We start from the raw sequence: 27093 nt of genomic DNA on the forward strand, positions 1-27093 counted from the left end.
GGGTAATGAATTCTTTATAGTGTATTGTGATGCTTCCCGAGTAATACTGGGATGTGTACTCATGATGCATGGCAAAGTGATAGCTTATGCCTCTAGGTAAATAAATTTTCATGAGTAGAATTATCCAACTCATGATCTTCAGTTAGCGATTGTAGTTTTTTCCTTGAAAATATGGAGACAACACTGGTATGGTGTGCATGTTAACGTGTTTACTAACCATAAATATACCGACCCAAAGTACACCCTAGTAGTTAGAGTACTCTTAGATCGCAACACGGCGTCGTCGACCTCTCACGGGTCTAACAAAAGCTATTATACATCTTTTATTACATAATCGTGACAAAAGCTAGAACATTAGTTTATATATATATATGTGTGTGTGTGTGTGTGTGTGTGTGCGCGCGCGCGCGCGTGCGTGTGTGTTTGTGTGTGTGTATATACATATATATAAACCTTATAATATATAGTAAGACTCTAATTCTCTTTTTCATGTCAAGACACAACTCAATATAATAGAATAGGGACACGACCCTTAACAACATAAAATAATATCTAAGCTATTATATAAATTGATCAAAAACTTGATACAAAGAAATCCTTCAATCATAAGGATCCCTCTTTTTGAACATGGCAGATATATCAAAGCTCTTTAATTAGGAGACATCCTCTAGAAATCACCACCTACATTTTGTGTAAAAAGATGAAGAAGAATGGTAATAGATCACGAGTGCACTAAGTATTGCAACCATGAAAAAACATGCATTTAAAGAGGACATTTCATTTGAAATCATGCAACATATATTTTTAGTGAACCTCATGAACATAGGTACATATAAGCTCAATATAGTTCACTTACATCATATTGACACGGATATTACTCATAATAGCATAGGAAGCCATTTATCATACATTGAGGCATATTATATTTACATGAACTCTCTTTTATCTTACGTCATTCCTTAAGTAACCCTCAGGTGTACTTTGTACAATCGATCACCTTTAGGTAACCTTAAAATAGTCCTTCATAGATATGCTTCATAAATAAAACCACATATGTTTACAAGTCTTAGATACATCATGAACACAAGTTTCACATAAGCACCACTATCTAAGACAATCCCTAAGTACACTAGTGCAATGTATAAGTAGTATCCCAGAATACAACTCATACACAGTATTCCTAAGAAGTTACCTTAGATTAGTCATATCATACTTAAGGTCACATACATCATATCATCATATAAGGACTCTTTACTTTACTACAACCTTAGTCATAACTATTTAGTTCATCTAATAAGTAACCACCCTCACAAACCCTTCATAATCTTACTTGTGCAATGTACACATGGAGTCCCATATCACCATATATACTATGTAAACCCATTTAGAATCCATAAATTCAATTAACAGACATAAGCATAATTTATGTCTTAACATAACAAAATCACTTAAGCATACATATATCCAATTCTTATATACATATAAATAAGTCTTACTTTCATAAAATGACTCATCTTATCGTTTCTTGGAGTTCAGTAGTGCAATACATGGGTAGGGTCCATTGTCCTACCTATACTATGTAATCTCCTCAAGGAGTTGTGATTAGATTCCATAATCGTATCTTATTTAATTTCTTACTTTGGTATAAATATCCATAAATGACATAAACCATGTGAGCTACATGGAATCCGGTGTTAAACTCCCATACCGAAAAGAGAGGGTTAACACTTGTGTAAGGTATAGACAATCATACATATTGTAAGACTCCAAAAAATGAGTTAGGTTGTATAGATCCTAATTTGTGACTACATCATTGTTAGAATGTTCATAAACTTCTTTAATGTATTATGAGTGATTTGAAGTCATTTGGAAGTCAAATGTAAAGGGACAACCAAGACGTTCGACGACTAGTCACCTAAGGGGCCTTATGTGTTTTTGTGATTATGTGTGTGTCATGATATTGTGATGTCCTTATATGATTTAAAATGATTTTTATAGTCAGTGTATTGAGTTTCAAGAGTCTTGGAGTTCAAACATCCAAGAACGTCTAATATATTTTAAAGTTAGCCCTTGAGACGTTCAGGTGTGTGTATTGAGTGTGCCTTGCATGTTTGGATGTATTTTTACGTGTTCATTTTTGGTGAAACTTGCATGAAAAGTCTAAAACATGTTATGGCATATATTAACGTTCGAAACGCTCGAGTATTACTTAATGTGGGTCCCACAAGAAGGACACAAAGTTGTTGAGAAGTGCCTTGGTAGTGTCAATGGACTGAACCAAATGACACCCCGTTTGTTAACAAACGGCCGTTGGGGGTGAAGTAGTCGATGCTCACTTATACTGGATAAGGCTCAGCTAAAGAAAATCCCATGACCCAATATACTGAAGCTAAAGACAGCCCGTCGATGGACCTACTACGCATCGATGTTGGCCGTTGATGGTGGCCTGAACTGCTGCGTAGTGTCTAGTTTTATTTAAGGGGTGAATGGGAAATTCATCCCACATCCTAAACTGACCCTAATAGATTTATTTTGTTCCTGTTTTTTTTTTTGTATTTAAGTCATCAAAAACGTGATCAACCCATTTCCAATCCCTTCTACACAAATTAGACATTCCCTCAAAAAATATTCTCTCTAGAGACTCCATTGAAGGTGAAGCTCAAGAACATCTTGTACCTTGTATTACCATGTATTCTTCATCATGTTTTAGAGGTTTTATTACAAATTAAATTATGGTGATCCTTCATCTCTAGTTACCCTTCCATCTAGATAGTTAATCTGAAAGTTTTCAAAAGATTTCATGATCAAACATTCAATCTTTCAATCTAGCCATTGATCTTTGTCAATACGTTTTAAATGATTCATGATGATTAATTGATGATAATTTTTTGGTTTTAACGTAAAAAAAAAATCCAATTGCATTTTTAACCCATGTTCCTTCCAAAACTCAATTTACCGCTGACATGAGCATTGTGATTGTGGCTTGTTATTGGTGGATATGTGATTCTATTAAGTTAAATTTATTATGTCCACTGTTATTTAGGTTTATTGCTGATGATTTGTTGAATAATGATCCAATTGGATAAATGTATGAAGATTTGAACATGACTATCCTATGCCTTTATGTAATCAATGTAACATCGCCTTTATAAGGTATGTATGTGGAATTCGATTATGTTTTGATAATTGTAGCTACTGACTTAGGTTAATATCATGGTTGAATTGTGACTATAAATCTCGTATGATCAAATTAAAGAAAAATTGGTATGAATTGATCTAAGTTCTTCTAGTCTATCGATTAATAATACTATGTATGTAATGATCTTGATTTTAGGTTAGATAAAGCATGATTCCTTTTGAGTAATGATCGATTTATCTACTGCCTAACATGTATCTTATTGTTAAAATATTATTGATGATCAAGGATTCAGGGAATTAGTAGCATGGCCTATTTTCTCTAGTCTCTATTGAATTGATACTTTAATGCCTATGTTGGTATCTTGATATTGTAGGGATTTAAGCATGATTTCGTTATGTTAAGTTCAAAATTAACTACTGACCTAGATTGAAACTATTGATGAAATATGATTTATGATCAATGCAAGTGATATTGTTTAATGGTCTATATTCTTTTACCTTCTAGTATGTTAGTGATGTGTTGTACTGGTTTGTAGCATGGCCTTGTAGTAGCTTATTCATGACTTCATATATGATTATTGTTGTCACATTCGAGAATACCCCCTAGACTTAATTGTCATCACGTTCTCTTTGAGGACGAAGACTAGCCTCGTAGCTTACATAATTACATTCATAGGTCAAATTTAACGGAAATATTTAAAACATTTCATTACATTACTTGAAGGTTTAAATAGATCTCTACATGCACATAGTATATACATATCGAGAATAAACAGACCCTTCGTATAGGGATATTACTTAGTCTTCTGCTTTTATTACACATAAGTGTATAAAACATAACATAGTCTTAAAATAGTCGTATCATCTTATAATCGTCTAATAAGAGTATATCAAATTGGGACTAGCCCATACATCAATGAAAAAAGACCACATATAGATCATACAACGTTTTATATCCAAATGAAAAAATAGAGAACATAATATTGTTGAACACTAAACAATATCATAGGCTTGATAGTGGCATCGCCCTCAGAATGTGAGGACTTACCGTTGTTTGATGATTAAGAAATCCATGTCTTCTTCAATGTCGTCTCCGAAAGCACTTCAACGAACAGAACCTAAAATGTTGGTGAAAAGGAAGAAAGGGGGTTAGTACACCACTTGTACTAAGTATGAAACCATATCCACACATACTTTCAAATAATGCTTAGAAAAGGGACATTTCAATAAGCATGCAATTTACTTTGAAAACCCTTATGTACATTAAACAAAAATATATCAATTGACGTAGGAATATTCATTTAGTCATAGGCATGTACATAACAACACCAATAACATCAAAACTAGTCAAGTCAACATGCATATCATGTAATTGAATACATAGTCAAGTAACTATATCATAAAGTCATAAATGACCTCAAGCATGAATAAGAGTACATTCATCATAACCAAAGAAGGACAATTACCCATGAACCCTTATCAAGTCAACAAGTGCAATGACCAAGCAAAACCCCATTAGTTTACTCAATCAAGTAACCCAACAAGAATCATGACCAACCGCCTACTTCACATGGCATAGAGTTTAAGAGTACAAATCATCTTACTTAACAATGTAGACCAACATATTCATAAGTGAAACTAATCACCATATAGTATCAACAATGTGCAAGGTCATCATTTACATCTCATGTACCATTATAAGCATATTCATACGTATGAAAATCCTTCAAAGACACCCTTCAAGGCTAGCTAGTGCAATGTTTAGGTAGAGTCCCATACCCCTACCTAGACTATCTAAGCCCATTAGGTTATCCTAATCAGAGTTCATTCCTTTAATTCTTTTTACCTTTTGGGAACATCTTTCCCTAACCGACATAGACCACATGAGCTAATGTGGAATTTGGTGTCATGGAATCCTACATAGAAAGAAGTCGGACTAATAACCAAGGTAGTACCAGAACATGAACATAGCAACTACATGGATCCACTATCTAGGATTCCTATGGGGGCTACATAGTTAAACAACTAGTTTATATAGGTGGGAATCCCTTTATGCTACATGATTATAGTCTTTAATTATAATAGTACATTAGTGATCCTTCCTTCCATATGTGGGAAGGGACACTCCTCACTCTAGTTCACTAGCTGCTAAGCTAGAGTCCCTTTTTGAAATGTCTTCAATGACTTTCTTTATTATCATAGATTATTGTAGGTAATAGGGTCTAGCCCTTGTATAATCATCATCATCATCTTCATCATTATCATAGCTCAACAAGAATTTCTTAAGTATAATCCGTTCGTTAGAATTCTTATAGGTGAATAGCATATTTACAATTTCATATCATGATAAGGCACATCGGTAAATCATTCATCATCCATATAATATTAACATCCTAGCTAACACCTCACAAAACATAGTCAAGACATTTCAATTCAACATCATACCACCCTATCAATCCTGTACAAGGCATTCTCCAATATGATGACTTAATCATAGTTAACTACCATTTGAAGTAAAGGATAGGGCTCACAAGACTTACCAAGTATCCTTTATAATCCATCGTAAACGTCTTACCATAAACCCTTAATTCAACCCAATTAACGTATAACATCATCATTATTCAACGACCAACATTATAACAAGGCTAAAAGTATCACGATATCATAATTCATTACTAGTTCATAGATTAAGAAAAGATACTTAGGTCAAACTAACAATATACTTCATAGCCTAGATCAATTCTTAATAACTAGAATGAAAGGAATATAAATCACCCTAACTCATACATGATTAGTATAAGAGCATCATCTAGTAGTAATTCAACAAAGAACCATGTCAATTGCACCAATACAATATCATTCATAGGAAGATCATCACCTAGGTTTAAGGGGTAGAGGTCACTTTCTACAAACTAGACCAAACCATAAAAATATAATATAATTAAGTTATAATAAATATAAAATAATTATATTCAAAATAAATCATAAACAAATGAATTCATAACATCATTTTCGAGATTGGATAAAACCCACTAGAAAACTCAACTTTGGAAATCAATTTTATGGAACCCTTTCAGGATCGATGTCTCAAAGGTGAGAGAGATACGATACATTGCTAATTGATGAATATTTATGGTAAATCTTGGATCTTTTCATCCATTAAAACCTCTCTTAGATTGGTCTTCAGAGGAGTTCTTCACTAGAGAGAGAAAGAAGAGAGAAGGAACAATGTTTTGTTTTGTGAGTGATGAAATATTATATTAAATTTGTGCGGTTGGGATCTCTATACGTGGTTTTAATACACTTAAATAGGCTTCCCTTAACCCCAAACTAACGACCTAACCCCTAATTTAATTAATTGGAACAAACTTAAAACGTGTAGAAAATTAGGCCCTCATAGACGAGAGCTCGACAAACGGCCTGTCAGTGAGTTGACTACCCCTGTCTCTTTCTGTGCTGCACATCCGTAGGTAAGTTAAGATACTACTCGAAATGAACCATTAGCTAAATTGGATAAGTATTGGTCAGGATATGGCATCTAGGCACCGTTGATCCACAAACACCCCGTTGATTCTCTTCGTGAGTACACACTGCATAGGCAGTCCTTCACCCAAAAATGCAAGGGTCCTCCTCAAGGGACCTTGGTTTTTCGTTGAGGTTATGTACCCATACGTTTCGACCATGAATAAACTTAGACATATGTTAGACACCCTTACATCAATTTTCATCATTTTTCGACTTCTAAAAGATAGTCAAATACGCTAATATACGAAAGCGACTCATTGAACTAGTTTCCGAACATCATGGACGTTCTTGAATGTTTTGGTTTCTACACTTTCCAAATGACTTATATAAATCAAAATGTACCTTGCAATAATGTCTACACCTTAAGACACTTGTGTTAGGCTCTAGAACACGTTTTGGATTTTCGAACTTTTACAATTATACTTTAGTTACTGCCTTATACTTGAACTGTTTATACTTAAATTAATGATGAATGAGTAGTCATGGTCCAATTATGAACTAAGGCTAAAGTATTTGTATGACTTTCTCTACTATTTTACTTCTATAATTCTCTATACTATTGTTGATGAAGCCTTGTATAACATTCTGTGGTATGGTCCACATATGGTGGCCGTGATTAATTTATTGTTATTACATATGTGTTGACCATGGCCTTGAAGAAAAATTTATGAATATATGAATATGTGGCAATGATTATCACCTTATGTGTACATTGTGATACTTTTCTACTCTAGTTGTAAATCTAGGTTATGTTACAATTTTTATGTGCTTGAGAATGATTATGTTAGGGTTATGTGTAGGTGCTGCCATTAATAAATATTAAGAATGATACTACCTACGTATGTACCCCTAATGTTTAACTTGTGTCTAGTCTTGTATTATTGTTGATAATCTAGGTTATGTTACTATAGTTATGAACATGAGAATGATTATGTTAGGGTTATGTTTAGGTGCTTCCATGAATTATATATTAAGGAATGATGTTCCCTACGTATGTTCCCCTATTTGAATTCATGAATCACAAAAGTTAGGAGTCTTGAGTGTAATATGAATTTGGCTTGTCTCCTATGCTATTATTTGTTGTGTGGTGTATTCTTGGTTGTGGATTGTTATCCTTAGAGGGTGGATGCCCAAATGTGTTATTGATAGCCATTATATGATCATATTGACCAATGTACACGCACCCTCACTCTACATGCATGCTTAAAAGTACTATAGTCTAATAGTGTATAATGAAAAGTTGTTCTCATATTCACTAGTGTCTACTACTATACGTGTTAAGCATATGTCTATGAAAGTATTATATGTGTTTCCTTAATTAGGATGACTTAATAACCGTAATAGTATGGGCAAGGGTATGGGACCTTGTTTATGCATTACACATGTGTACGTTGATAGGATAGTTCCTAGGTTAGGTATCTAATATATATGGATATAAATACATGAGTATGTTATGAACATGTCTTATATGCTTTTATGTGAAGTATGTAGTATGTTGAAGTATGATAATATCTAGTTTCTAAATGTGTTAGTATGAGAGCATGTCTCATATACACTTATGCATGAATTAAGTGAGGTGATGTACTGTCGTGTCACGGTACTTTCAATGTTTTTACTTATGTTTAGTGTGTGTCTGGGGACTTTTTATTGTAATTTTAATGTGTTTTATCTGTCTTTTTCAGGAATGTTGTCCAAAACGGAAATGCAGAAGGTTGTGAAGAAATCAGTGCAGAAGTGATCCACGAAGTCATCGATGGACCGTATGTGGTAATTGGCGGCTGAAGGTTCGAGCTTCTTGAAGCAACCCATGGAAATCTAACTAACTGTGGGACTACAGAACGATTTATGGACCATCCTGGAAAATGAATGATCAGATCACAGATATGTCCCAGTAACTAGTGTTGAAGAAAAGCAAAGTATGGAGCAACGAGATGCATCGACAGCCCATAAGTGAATTGACGGACAGTGTTGTTTGTCAATCGATTGGATTAGAGAAGATGCAAAAGTTAAGGTTGAATAAGAAGATAAGTGTTGACCGACAGAGGCAGTCGAAGGTCCTTCATTTCATTGACGGACCGTCTGTGAGGTCGTTGATTGAAGCCGCGTTTTCTAGATAAACTTACCTTAATTGCTTTCCTTTTATTTTAGGACAATGTCTTTATTAATAGGAAATAAAATCTCATTTTCGGGGTATGATCTTTTATTTTTTTTCATACTTTTGTTCTTGGGATTTGACTTTTTCTAAGTGGGCAATTAATTACGGTTTTCTGAATAGATTCTCAAGTGAATTTTGTTGTTTCAAGAAAAATTTATGCATATTGTTCAAACTTATCAATGTAAGTTCATGATTTATTCTTCAAAAATTATGAATTGTGTTCTTTTAAGCATGGGTAACTAAATCCACAACTACGGTTGTGGGAACTATTGGATATTAACAAAATAAACTTACATAATTAAAATTTCTCGTCTAGGTTATTGCATATACCAATAATGCTTTCGTCTAGAAGTTTTCTCAACGAGTGCACACGTTAGAACTTTCCATATTACCATTTTTGGGCTAAGGTTATATTTAATAGAATAAGAATTATCGACATAGATTTAGTGGATACTATCTTATAGGCTAGTGATTATTAATATGAGTTAAAATGTAAGGGTTAGTAATTTAAACACACGTAGCAGGACCAACGTACATGGTAAATTTCTCTAAATGACGGACCAAGAATTTAATGATACATAACTCATAACTTTGCATGCAAAACCATAAGAAAAAGTTGTTATAAGCTAGCTTTATGCCATTATGTACCTATGGTGAACACTTACACCCTAGTTTCTCTCATAACATTATAAACATCGACAATTTACTCTTGCTCCTTGTTAGATATCATAATATTACAACATTTTTGTTTCACAAACCCCCTCCACCCCTTATTTATTAGTTTTCGGAAAGGGCTTGACTAAACAGAGGTAATCTTACATTAAAGTTAACTCTAGGTCATTTTTTTCATGGGGTCGACCCATCCCTAATAGTTGGGTTCTTTACTTGACACCACCGCTTATACTTCTTTAGGGAAGTATAATTTTAGCGTATCAAATTTTGGCGCCTCTGTCGGGGAAAGTGGATTTTACATTAACTTTAATAGAAATTATTTGAATTTTAGTCAATAATTTCCTACTTTTAGTTTTTTTCTTTTTTTTTGGCTTTCAGGTCGAGCTCTAGTGTATGCCAAGTACACGGAGTCGAGGAGAACCAATACTTTCATTTGATCAAGAACATAGTCGTACACTCCACACAATGAAAGTTCCACACAGTCCTGCTAATCTTGGTGATGGGATCAACCGTCAACTTGCTCCTCCTGTTGATGCTCAAAGCCAAGTGATTGTATAGAACTCTAGTGATGGTGCTATGAGGAGGCAACCTCCCACCCCACATCCTTAAGAGTACTATAGGGGCAATGTTAAGATCACCGTTTTGGATGGGCCTCTTGTCGAACCTCCTCTACCACAGGGTCGTACATTCATGGTAACTAGTAGCTTAATGCAAATGCTCACCGCTAGAGGTTTGTTTTTTGGGATAACATCTGAGGATCCGGATGCTCACATCGCCAAACTGAGGTCGATGTGTAAGATTTGTGTAGGGAGGCCAGACTTTGACATGGATGTCATTGGATTAACGGTGTTCCCTTTCTCAATGATGGGAGAGGCCGCAATTTTGATTACTTAGTGGCCCTAAAATTCGATCTATACTTAGGAGTAGCTTAGGGATGCGTTCCTAGCACGTTATTACCCGATGCCTAAAAAGCTAAACCACAAAGAAAGAGTGAAAAACTTTGTGGCATTGCCTAGGTAGTCGGTAAGTAACACATGGGATAGGTTCACCTCATTTGTGTGAAGTGTCCAAAACAACCGCATTGATAATGAGTCATTGAGAGAGTACTTTTATTTGGGGAAAGATGATAATAATAAGGTAGTACTTGATTCCATTGCGGGTGGTTCTTATGATGAGTGCACATATGCAGAGATCGTGGAAAATTTGGAGAAATTTGCCCAAAGAATAAGGCAGCTTGGAGTACTAGGAAGTCGTACATTGGGAGTAACACCTTTGCAGTCCAAGCTATACACACCCCGGCTGTAGATGAGATTCGTGAAGAGATGGGTCAAATGAGGACTGAGCTTGGGTTGGTATTTACACATGTCACTAGGTGCAGAGAAAGTGAATGCGGTTAATTATTTGAAAAAAGAACCACCGCCAACAGATGACTTCTTCTATGAAGAGAATTTTAATGCATTGAATAAGAAGACGGGGGGTTTCCGACCGAACGCCCAAGGCTCCAATCAGGAAAATTAGCGCCAGGGTCAAGGAAATTAGGTTGGAGCTATGGGAATGACAACCGAGAGGGTCATTATGTTCGAGATGGAAGTTAGAACCGCGAAAAATGGGGTAACTATAGTAACAAAAATGACCAGAGTGGACCCTATGTTCCACCTCAAAATCTGGAAGTTGCTTCTTGCGATGGTGAAGGTAGCATGGCTCGAGTTAAGGACATGTTGAAAAAATATGAGGAGGTTTGATGGTAATGATGAGCACGCCAAGGATTTGATAGGTGATTTGGCTATTATTGGGCAAAAGGTTGATGCACATGCAATCTCATTCAAGCATCTTGAGTTGCAAATGGCCCGATTTTCTTCTACTATGAGCCCACGTCAAACAGTTACTCATCCTAGCAATACTATCAAAAATCCAAAAAATAATGGACATTGCATGGCTGTCACTACTCGAGGGGCTAAGAAAACCATTAATCCACCTATGTCGTCTGGCGTAGAAGATGAGGTTAGAAGAGATGATGAGATAGTTGAAGTTCGTGGTGAGTTGGTAGAAAAGTCCGTGAAAGATGCAGAGATACCCCATAAGGTTACCCCCTTTTTTAAACCACCACCACTATTCCCGCAAAGATTGGTGAAAAAGACCGAGGATAGTAAATAATTGAGTTTTATGACTATGTTGAAACAACTTTCCATCAATGTCCCTTTGATAGAACTCTTGAACAAATTCCCAGTTATGCAATGTTTATGACAAACATTGTTACTAAGAAGAGATTTGTATGTTTTGAGGATAATGACCAGATGCAACATTGTAGTGCTGTGGATACAAGGTCTCCACTGGAAAAAAGAAAGAAGATCTGTGTTCTTTCACTATTCCATGTACCATCGAATTGTTACACTTTGCTAAAGCACTATGTTATCTGGGTGCAAGAATAAATCTCATGCCTCTTTTTATTTACAAGAAGTTGGGTTAGGGTGACCCAAAGCCTACTATGATAGGGTTACTGATAGCAGATTGAAAGGTGAAGAGGCCTATTGGGATACTCAATGATGTGTTAGTGAAGGGGGAGTCATTTATATTTCCATTCGATTTTGTGATTCTTGACTGTGAGGTGGATTTTGAGGTGCCTATTATTCTGGGAGGCCATTCCTTGACATTGAAAATGTGTAGATAAAGTTTTGGTTGAACAATGAAGAAGCAACTTTCATTTTTTTGTCCATTAAGACGAGTGGTGATCAACAAACTGTATCTGCTATATCTTACAGGGTTGAGAGTATGTCAGAGGTAAAATTCAAAGAGCTCCTTGGTGTTCACGAAACAACGGCAGTGATCATCAATTTTGACAGTGATGGTATTGAGGATTATGGGTCATTGGTTGCCTCTTGATCAAGATGACGTGTGGTTCAAACCAAAGATATTGGAGTTAGATATGAAGGATCTCGATTCCCCACCACCAAAATCATCTATTGAGGAGGTCCCAAAATTAGAGCTTAAGGATCTACCACCTAATTTGAGGTACGTATTCTTGGGAAAAGATGATACTTTGTTGGTAATTATTGTATCAAATTTGAATGTGAAGCAAGTATACTGTCTATTTTAATTTCAAAAAAGGTTCAAACAAGACATTGGTTAGACTATTGCAGACATTATTGGGATTCCACCGGGTATTTGTCTACCAAAAATCCAACTCATGCCCGATCATAATCCAAGTATTGAACATGAAAGATGGTTAAATACATATACAAGAGGTAGTGAAGAAGGATATTATTAAGGGGTTGGATGTCGGAGTCATATATCCCATAACAGATAGTAGTTGGGTATGCTCTATTAAGTGCGTGCTCGAAAAAGGGGGTATGAAAGTGGTCCCTAATGAGAAGAATGAGCATGGTCCAATGAGGCCGGTGACCAGATGGAGAGTTTGTATGGATTACCGAAAGTTGAATGCATGGACTGAGAAGGACAATTTTCCTATGACCTTCATGGATCATATGTTAGACAGGCTTGTAGCAAAAGAGTGGCATTGTTTTCTTGATGGTTATTTGGGTTACAAATAAATATCTATTGCATCGGAAGATCAAGACCCTTTTACTTTCCCATATGGAACTTTCGAGTTCAAGAGGATGCCTTTTAGGTTGTTTAATTCACCGACTACTTTCCAGAGATGTATGATGTCGATATTCTCCGATATGGTGCAACACACTATTGAGGTGTTTATAGATGATTTTTTTAGTTGTTGGTGACTCTTTTGAGTGTTGTTTGAGTCACTTGGTCGAGTTTCTCAAAAGGTTTGAAGATTGCAACCTCGTGCTAACTTGGGAGAAATGTCACTTCATGGTGAAAGAGTGTATTGTATTGGGTCATCCCATCTCATAGGAGGGTATAGAGGTTGATCGAGCCAAAGTTGAGGTGATAGAGATACATCCTCCTCCCATCTTTGTAAAAGGTGTGAGGAGAAATATGGGGTTCGCCACAATGTAGCAACTCCATACCATCAGCAAACTATTGGGCAAGTTGAGGTGTCAACCAGAGAAATCAAGCAAGACCTGTCAAAAACAGTGAAGGCTAATAGAACGGATTGGTCGAGAAGGCTTGATGATGCTCTGTGCGCTTACTGTACTGCATAAAAAACTCCCATTGTTATATCTCCATATACACTTGTATATGGGAAAGCTTGTTTCTTGCCGGTTTAGTTAGAGGACTAGACTATGTGGGTGATGAAGAAACTGAAGATGCATTGGGATTAAGCAGTGTATGAGAGACTTAATGGTTTGAACGAGGTTGATTTGTTTTGAATAAAAGCATATGAAAGTTCATCCCTCTAAAAAGAAAAGATGAAGAAGTACCATGACCAAAAGATTGAGGAGCGCGAATTTGTAGTTAGGGATTCGGTGATTCTGTTTAACTATAGGCTGCGCTTGCTTCAGGAAAAACTCAAGTACAAATGGACTGGTCCATTCGTTATCACTAAAGTGTTCCCACATGAAGAAGTTGAGTTGGAAAAAAAGAAGGGTGCAAGGTTCACGGTCAACGGGCAGAGAATCAAGATCTACCTTGCGCATGCAAAGAGTGCCCATGAAATGGTTGAGGCATATTACATTGATGAAGTCTGAGTAATCAAGGGTTTGGCGTCGTGCGGGGATGTTAAATCAAGCTCTTCTTGGGAGGCAACCCAATGTGTTTCCTCTAGCTAACAATATATTTTTTTTTATTTGTAGGAATAATTGAATTATTTTGTTTCGTTTTGGATTAACTCAATGTAATGTGTAATTTTCTTCTATAATTCTTATTTTTTTTGGCTAGAGAGTAGTTTAGGCTCCGTATCTAAAAATTTTACAAAAAACATAAAAATAATTTCTTAAAGGGTTCTAAATATGAAGGGACCAAAAACAAGAATTTTGCAGAAATTGCTCTGGTGCACTGATCTACGGATCAATCGACGGGCCATTATTTAATCTATAGACCGTCGTGGTCTCGTAGGTCCAATGTATGCTTTTGAATTTAATTCTATGTTAGGGAACAATATACGGATCAGTCGAAAGACCGTCAGCTGAGTTACGGCCCAACGACGGGAATGTTTAGTTCATAAAACCCGTGTCTAGACCCGACCTCGCCGGCTATATTACAAATACCCTTTCAGTTATCGTCCCACACCTTTTCAAATCTCCCCCAACCGTTTCCCTCCCCTTATTTACTTATTCCCTCATTCACTCCCATATTCATTTACTCTAAATTCTTTTATGATTTCTTATTACCTCCACTACCCAAAATTCCAAGCACCCTACTGCCCTAATTCCCCATCATGTTCAACTTTTTTTCGGTCGGTGTTTTACGACAGGCACGTCAGTTATTGTTGAAAATTTCAACACACATTCACTCCACTACAGAGTACAGGTATGTCATTCTCTATCCTCAATGAATTCTCGGTCATTTGCTTGAGAAGCCGAATAGATTGTGTTTAGGTCTTGACTTTACGGACAACTTTACCTCTGTAACTTATCTAAATTAAGTTCTATTTTCCTTAGAACAATCAGTTATAAATGACGGACATGCAGAATGGCCCATCAATCAATCGACGGACCGTAGTCCACTTCCATCGGCAGATACTAGAAAATTTTAGAATGCTTCACAGATCAACGTTTCATCAAGGAGTCGATCAATCGACGGACTGAAGTACACTTCTGTCGTCCCAGAGCTAAGTTTATATATGGCTCAATTATTGAAGGACGACATTGACGGTCCGTCGATCGACCGACGGTCCATAGATGGGGTCTCGTATAGTGGTTAGAGAGATGCTTTTGTGACTTTCTTTGCACCCCTCAAATAAATAATTTCAAGCATATACAAAGACACACAACATTCAATAGCCATCAACAAACAACTTCATCATTACTAGGGCTTTGATTTTGTAAATTTCGATCCTAGATTCTAATAGACTATCAAGCCCTAAGTCAGAAAAACAACAAAACAAACAACATGAAAAGTTCAATGAGACTGTTTGCACCCCCATCTCTTGAGTCTGCAGTGTTTCACTAACATATGTCCTGTGTTTCTAGATTTCCATTTTCTTCTTTTTTATGTGTATGTTAATTTCAATGAAACTAGCAACTCTCTATTCATGTACTAATGCCCCAAAAACAAGATTTTGTCTATTCTAAGGGACAGTCCAAGTCCATGGCACCATCTTGACATTTGATTGGCTTGGCAATGATGAGCGTGATCCTGATTATGTGCTCTCAGGCACCCAAATCTGGCAACAACCTGCTAGAGTCACTCGGGGCACCACAAAGAAGGTGGCGCCCGACGTGGTCACTCCTTCCTAGTATGATGAGGGGCGCATACTTACCAGCACACCGTGTGGGTCTTTCTCAGATTCTGAGGGAGCATCTATCTTCAAGGAGGCATCCAGTTCTTAGTCGGCCCTCTGTACAGGGTCGAGTGAGCCCTCTGTCTCTAGTTCTCTATCACAGGGAGCCCCTCTACTAGATGTGCCTGCCCACGATGCCACGTTCGATTCAGACCAGAGTTCGGAGTCTACTCCGGCATCCCAGCATGAGGTTCCCGTACCAGTTGCTGATGAGCCCAACGGGTGGTGCGTAGATGGTCACTACCAAGTTTATAGGGATTCAATGATGCTGAATTAAAAGGTGGTGATGTCTCGACTGTTGAAAGTTGAGCGACAGGTTCTAACAAAGAGCCTCCACACACTCCATGCGGTATAGGATTTGTTTACCCATCGCCGACTTCTGTGGATGGCTAGGAGTGTGGGGACTTACAATGAGGAGATGTGTGAGAATTATACGCCTCTTATGTGGTGTCTCTATGAGGTATTTTTGACAGGTAGTCTAACCCCACCAAACAGTCATCGCTCACAAATCTCGATGTTCCAGGTTGCCGGGTGGACATATTTTGTCCTGCCATCCGCCGTTTCCCTATGTGGTACAGAAACTGATGCCGCAAAGGTACGCCTAACCCCTGAGTTTGAAAACCGTTGGGACATGGTAAAGGGTGGTCATTTTAGCAGAGTAGATATTTGAGAGTGTCCACGAAGTGTTGGATTGCACAACGGCTCTCTATTGATGGTGAGGGAGCATATTTGGTTTTGGACAATAAAGGCCTTATAAAAAAGTCCAACCTCACATTTGCGTCCATGTTTTCCTCACTTTTAGTCCGTCACCGCATATGCTTCACGGATGCAGATAATAATCTAACTTGGGATAGGGTAGTATTTGTAGAAGCTTTTATAAACCGGTTTGAGGTTGATTTTGCTAGGTTGCTGATCTCTGTCATACATGAGAGGGATTTTAAGGCCTCTACCACTTACCCATTTCCATGTAAGATCTTCCAGCTGTGCAGGGATGTATAAGTGCACATTTGGCACAGAGATGTTCTCTGTACTCCTACCAGGACAGTTGATATTGGTCTTATTCGGGATGAGGCGAATGTGGCGACACCATGACTTGGGCCCAGAGTAGATGTGCAGCCGCTATGTCAGAACTTCAAGGATACGATAGATCAAGCGGAAGGGGATGATCATGCTACATCGCAGCCTACTGGTTCTACCCCCGCCGAGTTTGCCCCTGGCACAAGTTTGGAATCTTGTTCCTCCCGGTCTACCCCACCTCCAGCAGCACTGGTCCCAATTTTTAGGGTCCAAAAGTTAGAGGCTTAGATGGACACATTTCTACACTATATCATGCTTTGGATGCAGAAGTCCATTGCAAATGCTGACGACTTGATTGATAAGAAGGTAGCTTAGAAGACTGAGAGGAGGATTCAGGCGGTCCACCAGGGCCTTGATGCTCTTGATTTGAGAGTCCTAGAATGTCCAGCCCCCAACATTGATTTGATAATTCTTCAAGAGGCTGTGGCGAGTCTGCGGGCTAATGTTTATGCTATCCTTGATGTGAGCGTACCCGAGCTTGAGGCCTCACTTGCGGAGCTTGCGTAGGATACAGTACTTGTTGCACTATTCACTACCACTACTGCACCCCCGCCCCAACCATGTGAGCGTTCCAAAGTGAGGATGCTTGGGCTAGGACGAAAGAGCTTACTTGGATGGATGCTTCGAGGAGAGATTCGGTTATTGATAAGCAGGATCAACAGATGAGAGCTCGTGAGTTAACTATTGGGGCGTCTATCTCCACATTGGAGTATATTGATAGGAGAACCACTTAGAGTGCTTATATTGCTATAAGCACCTTTGATGGTAGCCCTACTACTGAGGGATAGGTTTCCGGGATACCAAACCCGTTGGCTTTTTGATCTTTGGTTTTATGCACATCAGGTTTGCTTCACCTTACACCTTTGATTTGTTTTCTTATGCATTAGGGACAATTTCATGCATTTTTGTTTGGGGTGGGGTAAATGGAAAGTGATGCTAGGGTGAAGTCTGAGTAGCCCAATTTAAGATCCTCTCTTGGCGGTTTTCTTGCCTGTGTTCTTTTGCCCAAAGAATCTGGTTATTTTACCTTTGAACCGCCATGTGTAGTATCTTGTAGAAAGTACTAATGTTAAATCTAAAGCATGATGCCTAAATATGGTTGAGATCCCATTTTAAAGAGAACGCTTGCATGATTAGGATTAATAAATGTTGAATGTGTGGTCTCTAAGAAGGACATAGAGATGAACCATTGCATGACCCTCAATCTAATACTCGAACTTGGCGTCCGATAATATGATAGGGTAATGAGGTGTAAAGAGAGTGTCAGGAAAGTTGATTGTTCCACTGTTGGTACCTAGCTAGAACTTGCCCTGTTAGTCCTGCAAAAAGAAATCTGTGTTAGACATTTAGAAAAGTATGAAAGGGCCTTGTTTAAATAAGCCAATCTTTACCCTTAATGAAATTGATCCCTTTTTGATACAAATATTTTTATCTTACAATGGACATTTCTTTTCTACCCCAACTAATCTTCCCGGGGTATAATGTATTGGCCATGGTCCTTCCTTCGACATGTGCACCTCAACTTAGGCCAAAAGCATGAGTTGAGGTGGCTAGTGCACAATTTGACCTGGTCTTGGCTCTGACCCCATCTTGGGTATTGTGTACCTCGAGTCATGGAAAAGCCATAAGTTGAGGGTGGCTATAATGAGTAATGTCCCGAAAAGTGGGGATGAAAGGATTACTGTGAAAAAAAGAAAGAAAGAGTGAATAAGAAAACTGAATCAGTCAAAGCAACTATAAAAGAAAAAAAAGAGAGAATATTAAAGAAGTAATTAGGTAAAAGAAGTAAGATTCATTTCCAGAAAAAGGAGAAACAACGGAGAAAACAAGGCAAAGAGTACAAGAAAAGGAAGAGTAGGGTATAATTTACAATGAAAGAGGTAAGGCGCTAAACCATAATATCAAGGAGGGCCACAAGTCAATAAAATGTACCCATGTGTATCAACACTAACCCAGAGCCCACGTTACAAGCCAAAAAATTCATATCGTGATACTAAGAGTCTAATATGGTGACCTTCAGCACTGAAAATAAGGGTAAGCCTATGGCACCATGTATCAACTAGGTGTGAAGTTGTTCTGACCGTGGGTGTTGAATAAAGATCCTTATACTAAAATTTTAAATCACTATGTCAAAAAGGAGGATAACTTTTGAATTTGAAGTGAGGCCACTAGTTGCAATATTGGAAAGTTGGTACCTTGGTGAGAGATAAAAGAGTAGAGGTGTATGTGCGTGGTGAATCTGTGTCATACTATTTTCCACATGAATATGCTTAGTGAGCCTAAGAGTAAAAGCATGCACTAAACCAGTACAAAAAATAGGGATTGATAGCTATATTATTGCGAATACTTAAAAGAGGATACTTTTGTACAAGGTATTTTGTTGAGTCATAGTGCTTCGCTTGAGGACAAAAAAAAATTTAAGTTGAGTGTGTTGATGTAGAGTAGTTTTACTGTACATTCAATGTTATTTCCTTATGTTTAGTGTGTATATAGGGTCTTTTTGTAGTAAATTTTAATGTGTTTTATCTGAGTTTTGCAGGAAAGTTGCCCAAAAAAGAAATGCATAGGGTTGTGAAGAAATCAGTGAAGAAGTGATCCACGAAGCCATCGACTGCCTGTCGTCCCATCGACGGACCGTAGGTTGTAATCGTCGACTGAATCTTCAATATTTTAGAATCAACCCGGGGAAATCTGACTAAGTGTAGGTCTAGGAAAGGATGGACTGTCCGTCGACTGATCAACGGACCGTCCTAAAAAATTGTCTATCAGATTAGAGATATGCCATGTACCCAGTGTTGATGAAAAGCTAAGTATGAAGCGACGAGAAGCATCGACCTCCCTTAAGTAAATCGATGGACCGTGATGTTTGTCCGTCGATTGGATCAGAGAACATGCAAACGTGAAGGGTGAAGAAAAAGCTAAGTGTAGACCGACAGAGGCAGTCAACGGTCCGTTGATTCGTCGACGGACCGTTTGTGGGTTCGTCGTTTGAAGCCGCGTTTTTTGGACAAACATTCCTTAATTAGTTTCATTATATTTTAGGATAATGTGTTTATAAATAGGGTGTAAAACTTCATTTTTGGGGTTGGATCTTTTATTATTTTTCATCCTTTTATTCTTGGAGATTTTACTTTTTGCAACTGGGCAATTAATTCAAGATTCACGAATCGATTCTCAAGTCAATATTGTTGTTTCAAGTATAATTTCTAGGTTTTCTTCAAACTAGTAAAATAGGTTTATTATTTATTGTTCAACAAATAGGAATTTTGTTCTTCAAAGCATGGGTATCTAAATCCACAACTAGGGTTGTGGGAACCATGGGTGATTAACAAAATAAACCTAGCTAATTAACAATTCTCGACTAGGTTATTGCATGTACCCACAATTCTGTCATCTAGAGTTCCTTTTAACGAGTGCAAGTCTTACAAGTCATCATATAGCTATTTGCCTGACCAAGCGGATAGTTAATAGGAAAATAATTATCGACATTCATTTAGTGGATACTATCTAATAGACTATTTTCAGTTGGTGCGAGGTGATAACAATGCCAAACATCGAATATGATGCATAATATGAGGTAAAATATAAGGGTTAGTAATTTAAACACACGTAGACGGGCCAATGTACAGGGTGAAATTCTCTAAATGATGGACCATGGATTTAGAGATACATAAGTTATCACTTTTTATGCAAAACCTTAAGTAAGAATTGTTATAAGCTAAAGTTATGGAATTATGAACCTATGTGGAACACTTACACCCTAGTTTCACTCATAACTTGATAAACATAAAAAATATACTCCAGAAAAAGAATGGAAAAAGAAGTAAGATTTATTTCACGAAAAAGGAGAAACAACGGAGAAAACAAGGCAAAGAGTACAAGAAAAGGAAGAGTAGGGTATAATTTACAATGAAAGAGGTCATACGCTAAGCTATAATATCAAGGACGGACACAAGTCAATAAAATGTACCCATGTGTATCAACACTGACCCAGAACCCACGTTACAAGCCAAAAATTTCCTATCGTGATACTAAGAGTCTAATATGGTGACCTTCAGCACTGAAAATAAGGGCAAGCCTATGGCGCCAAGTATCAACTACGTGTGAAGTTGTTCTGACCGTGGGTGTTGAATAAAGATCCTTATACTAAAATTTTAAATCACTATGTCAAAAAGGAGGATAAATTTTGAATTTGATGTGAGGCCACTAGTTGCAATATTGGAAAGTTGGTACCTTGGTGGGAGACAAAATAGTAGAGGTTTCTGTGCGTGGTGAGTCTGTGTCATAGTATTTTCCACATGAATAAGCTTAGTGAGCCTAAGAGTTAAAGCATGCACTAAACCAGTACAAAAAATAGGGATTGATAGCTATATTATTGCGAATTCTTAAAAGAGGATACTTTTGTACAAGGTATTGTGTTGGGTCATAGTGTTTCGCTTGAGGACAAAAAAAAATTTAAGTTGAGTGTGTTGATATAGAGTAGTTTCACTGTACATTCAATGTTATTTCCTTATGTTTAGTGTGCATATAGGATCTTTTTGTAGAAATTTTAATGTGTTTTATCTGAGTTTTGCAGGAAAGTTGCCCAAAATAGAAATGCATAGGGTTGTGAAGAAATCAGTGAAGAAGTGATCCACGAAGCCATCGACGGCCTGTCGCCCCATCGACGGATCGTAGGTTGTAATCGTCGACTGAATTTTCAATATTTTAGAATCAACCCGGGGAAATCTGACTAAGTGTGGGTCTAGGAAAGGATGGACAGTCCGTCGACTGATCAACGGACCGTCCTGGAAAATTGTCTATCAGATTAGAGATATGCCATGTACCCAGTGTTGATGAAAAGCTAAGTATGGAGCGACGAGAAGCATCGACCTCCCTTATGTAAATCGATGGACCGTGCTGTTGGTCCGTCGATTGGATCAGAGAACATGCATAAGTGAAGGCTGAAGAGAAAGCTAAGTGTGGACCGACAGAGGCAGTCCACGGTCCGTAGATTCGTGGACGGACCGTTTGTGGGATCGTCGTTTGAAGCCGCATTTTTTGGACAAACATTCCTTAATTAGTTTCATTATATTTTAGGACAATGTGTTTATAAATAGGGTGTAAAACTTAATTTTTGGGGTTGGATCTTTTATTATTTTTCATCCTTTTATTCTTGGAGATTTTACTTTTTGCAACTGGGCAATTAATTCAAGTTTCACGAATCGATTCTCAAGTCAATATTGTTGTTTCAAGTATAATTTCTGGGTTTTCTTCAAACTTGTCAAATAGGTTTATTATTTATTATTCAACAAATAGGAATTCTGTTCTTCAAAGCATGGGTATATAAATCCACAACTAGGGTTGTGGGAACCATGGGTGATTAACAAAATAAACCTAGCTAATTAACAATTCTCGACTAGGTTATTGCATGTACCCATAATTCTTTCAGCAAGAGTTCCTTTTAACGAGTGCAAGTCTTACAGGTCATCATATTGCTATTTGCCTGACCAAGCGGATAGTTAATAGGAAAATAATTATTTACATTCATTTAGTGGATACTATCTAATAGACTATTTTCAGTTGGTGCCAGGTGATAATAATGCCAAACATCGAATATGATGCTTAATATGAGGTAAAATATAAGGGTTAGTAATTTAAACACACGTAGACGGGCCAACGTACAGGGTGAAATTCTCTAAATGACGGACCAAGGATTTAGAGATACATATGTTATCACTTTGTATGGAAAACCTTAAGTAAGAATTGTTATAAGCTACTGTTATGGAATTATGAACCTATGTGGAACACTTACACCCTAGTTTCACTCATAACTTGATAAACATCAACAATTTACTCCTGCTACTTGTTAGATATCATAACATGACAACAGTTTTGTTTCAAGAAACCCCCCTTTAAGTATTAGTTTTCGAAAAGTACTTGACTCAATTGAGGTAATCGTACATTAAAGTTAAGTCAAAATTATTTTCCTCGTGGGGTCGACCCCTACCTAATAGTTGGGTTGTAAACTTGATACGGCCGCTTGTACTTCCTTAGTGATGTATATTTTGAGTGTATCATAAAGTATGAACATGTTTAGTGTAAAGGTGTTACGTGAAAGGTTCACTCCCTTGTATGTACATACGCATATGTATGATGATCTCCTCAATACATGGGCTCTTTAAAGTATAGCTTTATGAAAGGACTTCTCATTTATAACCTATGAGCGATGAATATGGGGAGTGAATCTCCTAAAGCCTATATTATATAAATTAATGTAAAAAAGTCTATTAAGAAAGGGAACATAGTTTAGAACCAAGGGAACTTAAAGAGAGGGGTGTCCATTCCCATTGGAGGATGGTAGATCACCATAATCATCATGAGGTGGATAGCCTCATAAACCAAGGGTATAAAATTGATGTTTCAATGATACCTCCAAGTTCCATAGATATGTTTCCCCATAGGATCTAGCAAGTTATATCATCTAATATGTTAGAATGATACTCATGTCCTACCTTGGCAATTAATTTACACTCTTTTAGTGTGAGGGGATTACACAAAATTCCATGTTTGGCTCACATGGCCTTATTGTCGATTAAGGCTATATTTTTCCTAATGTAAAATTGATAATGGAAGTAAATGGCTAAGACCCTAACTAGGATTACCTAAGGTAGGTTACATAGGATTGGTAGAAGTAATGAATCTACGTAGACATTGCACAAGTGTATCCTTAGGGAGTTCTAGGGAGGTGATCTAAGGAGTATGATTATGGTTACGTCTTTATACATGGCATGGTAGTGTTTGTCTACTTGTAATGAAGATGTTCATGATTTGGGTCCATATGATGTAGCTTATTCTTATATGAACTATTTTTGTCCTAATGACTATATGATGAAGGTCTTGTAATGACATGAATGAAGTTGTCTTCACTTACTTTTTGATATATCAAAAAATGTTAAGGCTTCTGCTCTTGTGATAGGTTTACTAAGTATAAGTGAGGTCATGGTGCTTCACATATGAATTGATGTGATGTGAAGTGAAGTTAGTATATGTGCAAGTGGATGTAGTTTACTGTAATATTGTTATGGTATTGGCTTAAATGTGTGTATCATGTACTATACTTCTATGATGATACATCATGACTTGTAAAGAATGTATGCATGGTTTCCTTGTGGCCTTAAGATGATGCATTGAACCAAGTATAATTAGAAGGTTACTTGGGAGGATAAAGTATTAAAAGAAGGAGTTCACTGTAAGGAAGAAAATGCTCAATGTAAACTAGAACTAGCTCACTGTAAAGTGACAAAAATATGGCTACGTTTGATCGTATATGATATAGTTCTTTTGAATATGTCTATATAAGTTATGTAAATGATATATATCCAATAGTATAAAGGTTTTAGGAAGATTTACTCAAAAAGTCATAAAGTATGATTTTCAAGAAAATGTCCCTTTTAAATGCATGTTTTTGCATGTTTACTGTACTTACTGCATTCTTGTACTAACTCCATTCTTTCTACTTTTTACACAAAGTGCAGGTTATGGATTCTTAAGGGATATGTTTACATGATAAGGAGCTTTATATATAATCCCCAAGGTCAAGGAAATGAATCCTTAAGTCCAACAATTTCCTAATGTATAGCTTACTTTAAAGCATTATAAATTGTATAGTTATGTTTAAATATACTTATGTATTTTGTTGTACGAGTTGTGTTCGTAAAGTACTCTTATCATATTCAGCCAACGATGGCAAAAAGAGACTAGAGTATTCAACTATGTATGATGATATTTTATATATATATATATATATATATATATATATATATATATGAAGTATTGTTCTAGCATAGGAAGTGCTACGAATGTTTAAAATTTTCAGACAAATATACCTTTAAAAATGAGATGAATGATAACTATGAGCTTGTATAAGATCTCCGAGAGGTCAAGTAAGCCATATTACTTCTGAGGGGTACTCTCCGGATGTTACAGCCGTGGTATCAGAGCATGAGGTTTATGAAAGTGGTTATAGGTTCCAAAAGTCTCATATTGCCACATCTAGTAGTGTCTCGATTTTCGGTGTGAACCACGACACATATTTGAGTGAGAGGCTATAGGACGATTTAGTTTCCCTTCTTCAGTATTCTCATGTCATGTGTAGAACTAAACTCTATAATATCTCACTCTTATTCTTTCTTGTCCTGTGGTCTTTTAGATGTGATTGCTTGGATGAGATTATGCTTGAGGAGAAAAGGTGAGATTTGATGCTTATCTTGGTTTTATGGTTTCATGACTATGTGTGAAGGTGAATTTTATAATGATATGTTTATATGATGTCCCTTATTGCTATATATGAGACCTATGTGAAATAGAATGTTATGTTGGAAATTATATATCATGATATAGTAAAAGAATCTTTGAAGTTGTTGTGGTTTAAATGAGTTTCTTTTGGAATGGTTTTCTACTATATGACCTTTCATGATGATAGTCTTATGATAATGGTTAAACTTGAAATACTTTTGGAATATGTTAAATGGTAAAGATGTATGTTTCCTATGTGTATGTGTTTAAATGGTTCAAATGTTTCCATTGTTGACATGTGTGACCTTCATGATTGTTTTACATGGATTGAATTCTATGTATAGGCTTTGTCTTAGAAGCAATATTAGGATGTTGTCCTACTAGGGTGATGATGTGAGTTTGATTGACCAAAAAGTTACCTTACTGTAAGATTGAATGAAAGGGAAGAGTCCCTATGGTTCAGTCTTCTCAATTATATTTCCAGAATTTTTTATGACCTTGGTGACTATTGTATTGTCGAAAACCATATGTGGTTGGGTACTATGACCTATATTAATGATTGGGGATAATTTGCATTGATGATAATGGTTAGAATGCCTTGGTAGACTTACTGTGATTCCTTTTAAAGTGGTAATCACTTTTAAGTGATGAAAATGAAGGGTGTTAAGTTAAGATCCTCTAAAGTTTTGGTTAAGGTTCTCTTTATTGGGTATACCATAAGTGGTAAGGTTGTAGATATTTCTACCTTGTCCTTCTATTCTTAATTGATCTTGAATGTAATAACATTTACTAAGCTTGTTCATAATAAAATTCTCTTCTAAAATGTGAATTGCATGACCTTCAAATATTTGGTATGCCATGATTAATACTATCTTAAGATTATTTTGAAGTACTTGAAAAGAAATTTTTGATTAACTTCATGGTTTTCTCATGTTGATTGTTTGTGCATCTTGACATGCTAGTTACACATTTCACTTCATGACATCAGGTAAGAAGACACTTTGAAGTCAGTCTTAATGTGTAATGCTTAAGCCTTCTAATGAAAAATTTGAGTCTCCTTAAAATGAAAATGATGAGTTTCTTGAAAACTATGTGACTTTTATGATTTGGAAAGCATTATTGTAGCCTCACTTTTGAAAGGTGAAGGCATGATTAGACAATGTCCTTGTGAGTGCCTATGATCTATGTTATTTTCCCCAAATAATACTTACTGTAAATCCAATTTTGTACGTTAATTGACATTTTGTGAATTGACTTCCTATTTGTTGTGATGTGGTTGTGTTACCAACCATTTAAAGTTCACTAAGAAGAAAACATAAGCATGCCTTGGTTTAATAGTTGTGAAGTTCTCATGTTATAGTGAAGATGACCTTTGAGTATTTGCTTGGGTAAGAACTCATGCGACATATAAGTTTTTTGAGGATAAGGAAATTCCTCCATGGACACAACTAAACAAGGTAAAGTTGAGTATGACCCTCAGAACTAGTTCCAACTAATAAGAACCCATTGTCAATCTAATTATCTCATGTCTATGTGCATTACAGTATGAGTGCTTAAATGACTTTAAAGTATTGTTTGAATCTGAGTATGTGTGCTTACATGATGAGATTTTAAATAAAATAAAGTATAATGACCATATCATGATTAGGATAAGGATTTTCCTCCTATGAACATGATAAGAGCCTATGTTTTTGATACATTAAATAGTGATCGAATAAAAGTTTTTCTCGCTTGTATGCATTGAGTGCTAAATTTTTTGAAGTGTGTTCCTTGTATGATTGCTGCATTAACTTCTATATGATTATGTTATGACTTTTGTGATATTATCTATGGGTGATTGAATTCCTTGTTTTGATTAATGTTTTCAAGTGTCATTTGAGGATGAATGTTC

Source organism: Solanum pennellii, chromosome 12 (genome assembly GCF_001406875.1).
Source record: "Solanum pennellii chromosome 12, SPENNV200".
NCBI lineage: Eukaryota > Viridiplantae > Streptophyta > Magnoliopsida > Solanales > Solanaceae > Solanum > Solanum pennellii.